We start from the raw sequence: 5,380 nt of genomic DNA on the forward strand, positions 1-5,380 counted from the left end.
CCACAGCACTCAAGTCTGGGCAACAGAATGAGACTTGTTCTCAAAAAAAGAAGTTTGTAGGATCTAGGACTAGTGATGAACTAGGGAGGAATAGGGAGTGACTCTAATGAGCAGAACTTTCTTTTGGGGTGATGAAAATGTTCTAAAATTATATAGTGGCAACTGTTACAAAATTCCATGAATATACTAAAAACCATTGAATTGTATGCTTTCAACGGATGAACTGTATTATGTAAATATTTCACTAATGCTGTTAAGAAAATTAAAGTGGCTCTTTCTAGCCAGCGCCGAGCGGTGGGCAATTCTCAGGACAACTGGCACAAGCGCCGCAAGACAGGGGGCAAGAGAAAGCCCTACCAAAAGAAGTGGAAGGATGAGTTGGGACACCCCACAGCTAACACTAAGATTGGCCCCCGCCGAATACATACAGTCCGTGTCCGGGGAGGTAACAAGAAATACCGCGCCCTGAAGCTGGATGTGGGAAACTTCTCTTGGGGCTCAGAGTGTTGTACTAGGAAAACAAGGATTGTTGATGTTGTCTACAATGCATCCAATAATGAGCTGGTTCGTACCAAGACGTTGGTGAAGAACTGCGTTGTGCTTATTGACAGCACACCATACTGACAGCGGTATGAGTCCCACTATGCACTGCCCCTGGGCCACAAGAAAGGAGCCAAGCTGACTCCAGGAGAAGAAGAGACTTTAAACAAAAAACGTTCAAAAAAAATTCAGAAGAAATATGATGAAAGGAAAAAGAATGCCAAAATAAGCAGTGTTCTGGAGGAGCATTCCAGCAGGGCCAGCTTCTTGCATGCATTGCATCAAGACCAGGCCAGTGTGGCCGAGCAGATGGCTATGTGCTAGAAGGCAAAGAGCTGGAGTTCTATCTGAGGAAAATCAAGGCCCGGAAAGGCAAATAATTCTTCCTCTCTCCTTTCTTTTTTTTTTTTTTGGCTGCCATTGTCATTTTTTAGCTGGCCCCGGGTTTGAACCCGCCAGCCTTCATGCACATGGCTGGCACTGTACCCACTGTGCTACAGGCAAGGAGCCTTCCTCTTTCCTGTCTTAGTTCATGTAATAAACGTTCATTATTCCAAAAAGAAAAAGAAAATTAAAATGATGCATTTAATAGCTGAGAAGCTCCATACTTGCAGGAAGGGTGGCAGTGAAAATTTAGTGGGTTTCTAGAAGTGGTATGCCTTCTCCTCCAGCACAGCAGGATCTGAATGCTCCCATGGTGTCATCAGGAGCCTCTTTCTCTGCCAGGTCCACTTTCCTCTGAGTTTACCTTGTTCTCAGGTAGACTGACTCCTCAAGGAACCAGCAACTCCAGGCTTACAGGGTTACAGTCTATCACCTTACCCGCTCCAGTGGAAAGTGTGCTTGTCTTAATACTTAGAGATCAAGCCCCCAGACTGTTTGTTGGTGGCCTGGCTTGGGACACCTCCCCTCTGTAGAGTCAGTCCCTGTGATCTAGGAAACAGACTCTGATTGATTTGACCTGGAGGCCATGCTTATCTCTAGGTGGGTGGTGGAGAACCCTACCTGAATAGGCATGTATTACATTCCCTCTTAGGGGTTTTGAGGTGCCAATAGCAAAAGTGGGTATGGGTGTTGGGATGCATGACAAGGGTAGAAAGCCTAACTCAGAAGCAGGTTGTTGTTAAACCTTCCGAGCTCAGGAAGAAAAAGATCTATTATGATCCCTGGTAATAAACCCATGTGAAAAAAAAAAGGGGGGGTATGCCCAAAGTCGAATAATGGACTTTGATTGATCATTCAACCACACAGATGGTGCCTCTTAAAAAATTTCTAAAATGATAACAAACAGTTGAAAAACTCTATAATTTTAAAAATCTCTAGCCCTTATGATGAGCTAGCTTAGTACCATAGTCCCTACCGCAAGTTTTCCATTTCAACACAGTATATATAACCCTGACTTGTAACGGCAGGACTGCATTGATAGAGGATACTAACTTTTCCCCAAATTAAGGGGGGCTGTATATACAAGAATTTTGGGGGTGTTAGTTTACGTTGTCTCCTGGAGTGGAATCTGCAGCACAGAGCAGGCTCCTATCTTTACCTGCTTCACTGTGGAAAAAGTTGCAGCACGAGGTCAGTAACATAACCACGTTCAGGGTGGCTGAATTTCAGCCTGGGTTTTATGATCTTGGCATCTGTACTCTTTGTTCTCCTGCTAGAGATTTCCAGGAAAGTTTCTAGAATTGGCATTGTATTAAAAACATGCACATAGGTCCTTAGAGAGCCTCGTACTGATTAACTATTTGAGGCTTTTCCACAGCTTGGCATTTTATATGTATAAATTTCTCTTTTGCAAATAGAGAAAAGTCTCTGTCTTAAATTTTTTTTTTCATTATAGCTTTGTTAGCAACTCTGCAAAGTAGATGAAAAAGAAAATTTTAAAAATACTACCAGTTTGATTACTGAGAATGTTAGCTTGCCCAGAATGCTACACTCCTATTACCACTACTACTAATAATGGCCAGCATTGATTTATCATTTACATATACTAGTGAATACTTTCAGAGGATAGTACCATTTCAACACCGAGGAAGCTCAGAGACGTTAAGTGACTTACTCAGCATCACACAGCTAGTAAGGGATGGAACCAAAATTTAAATTCATATTCTGGTCAGTGCTCTTAACCACCTTGCTAGTATACCTGTTCAGTTATTCCATCCACCAGAAGCCCTGGGGACTCTATCATGAGTTACTGCACTGACCAGAGGCACAATATGGAACAACATAAACATACACACACACAGCGTGTGCACGCACACACTTAGCGTGTGGACACACACAGCATGTGGACACACACACACAGCGTGTGGACACACACACACACAGGGTGTAAAAATATACACACAGCATGTGGATGCACACACAGCATGTGGACACACAGAGCATGTGGACACACGCACACAGCATGTGGACACACACAGCGTGTGGACGCACACACAGCGTGTGGACACACACACAGCATGTAAATGCATACACACAGCATGTGGATGCACACACAGCATGTGGACACACAGAGCATGTGGGGACACACGCACACAGCATGTGGACACACACAGCGTGTGGACGCACACACAGCGTGTGGACACACACACAGCATGTAAACGCATACACACAGCATGTGGATGCACACACAGCATGTGGACACACAGAACATGTGGACACACGCACACAGCATGTGGACACACACAGCGTGTGGACGCACACACAGCGTGTGGACACACACACAGCATGTGGACACACAGAGCATGTGGACACACGCACACAGCATGTGGACACACACAGCGTGTGGACACACACACAGCATGTAAACGCATACACACAGCATGTGGATGCACACACAGCATGTGGACACACAGAACATGTGGACACATGCACACAGAATGTGGACACACACAGCGTGTGGACGCACACACAGCGTGTGGACACACACACAGCATGTAAACGCACACACACAGCATGTAAACGCATACACACAGCATGTGGATGCACACACAGCATGTGGACACACAGAGCATGTGGACACACACAGCATGTGGACGCACACACGGCATGTGGACACACACACAGCATGTGGACGCACACACACAGCATGTGGACACACACACAGCGTGTGGACGCACACACAGCGTGTGGACACACACACAGCATGTGGACACACAGCATGTGGATGCACACACAGCATGTGGACACACACAGCATGTGGACACACACACACACAGGGTGTAAAAATATACACACAGCATGTGGACACACAGCATGTGGATGCACACACAGCATGTGGACACACAGAGCATGTGGACACACGCACACAGCATGTGGACACACACAGCGTGTGGACGCACACACAGCATGTGGACACACACACAGCATGTAAACGCATACACACAGCATGTGGATGCACACACAGCATGTGGACACACAGAACATGTGGACACACACACACAGCATGTGGACACACACAGCGTGTGGACATACACACAGCATGTAAACGCACACACACAGCATGTAAACGCATACACACAGCATGTGGATGCACACACAGCATGTGGACACACAGAGCATGTGGACACACACAGCATGTGGACGCACACACGGCATGTGGACACACACACAGCATGTGGACGCACACACAGCATGTGGACGCACACACAGCGTGTGGACACACACACAGCATGTGGACACACAGCATGTGGATGCACACACAGCATGTGGACACACACAGCATGTGGATGCACACACAGTATGTGGACACACACAGCATGTGGACACATACAGCATGTGGACAAACACACAGCGTGTGGACACACACACAGCATGTAAACGCACACACACAGCATGTGGACACACACAGCATGTGGACACACACACAGCATGTAAACGCACACACACAGCATGTGGACACACACAGCATGTGGATGCACACACAGCATGTGGATACACAGAGCATGTGGACACACGCACACAGCATGTGGACACACACACAGCATGTAAACGCATACAAACAGCATGTGGATGCACACACAGCATGTGGACACACAGAGCATGTGGACACACACACACAGCATGTGGACACACACAGCATGTGGACGCACACACACCCCACATGGACACGCACACATACACGCTGCTTCTGCCTAACCTCTCTCTCCTAACTCTTCACCTTCTGGGAAGGCCACAGTGTCAGAGGTGGAGTCAGAACTCAGTGCTGTTTCCTTCCTGGGCCACCCTTGGTAAATCGCTTCCAGCGGTTCTCAACCTGTGGGTTGTAACCCACAGAAACTGTATTAAAGGGTTGTGGCATTAGGAAGGTTGAAAACCACTGGCTGAGACCCTCTAATCATTAGTATTTGTAAAATATTCTGCCTCCCTCACCATCAGAATCAAATAAGCGTATGCTGGGCAGGCACTTTGCATAAATGGTTGTATAGTTTCCCTTCCTCAGGGTGATGAAAGAAACCCCCCCCCCAGGCCCTGCTCCTCGCTGACAGCAGCCCCTAACATCCAGAGTGTTGGCCACAACATTCACTCTCCCTATCACAGAGGAAAATAATGTAAACAGATAAAAAGAAGTCCAGAGTTAGGTCCCCTTCCCCTCTCCATGCCAGTCTCAAGCGACATAGCCCAGCCTCTTCCTACTCCTTGATAGGTATTTTGGATCTCAAAATCAAAGTGATCACGCACACTCCTTGGCAGCCAGCTTTCTGAAAAGAAGTAGTCACTTGTGACAGGCTGGTGGGAGGCACCAACAGGGATCTTCTCCCAACCTTTGCAGGTTATAGAAGCGACACCAGACACAGACCAATCCCAGTTGAAAGAGAAGATTCTCCATTTTCCAGGC

General features: G+C 47.1%; 1 pseudogene across 1 annotated transcript; it reads left to right on the top strand.

The window, feature by feature from the left end:
- Positions 1 to 218: 218 nt before the first annotated feature.
- LOC128589761 (40S ribosomal protein S8-like) lies at positions 219 to 966 on the top strand (annotated as a pseudogene). Its single transcript, XR_008381127.1, has 2 exons — positions 219 to 232; positions 282 to 966. The product of XR_008381127.1 is annotated as a 40S ribosomal protein S8-like (transcript).
- The last annotated feature ends 4,414 nt before the right edge of the window (positions 967 to 5,380 follow it).

This window comes from Nycticebus coucang, chromosome 7, assembly GCF_027406575.1.
Source record: "Nycticebus coucang isolate mNycCou1 chromosome 7, mNycCou1.pri, whole genome shotgun sequence".
Classification (NCBI taxonomy): domain Eukaryota; kingdom Metazoa; phylum Chordata; class Mammalia; order Primates; family Lorisidae; genus Nycticebus; species Nycticebus coucang.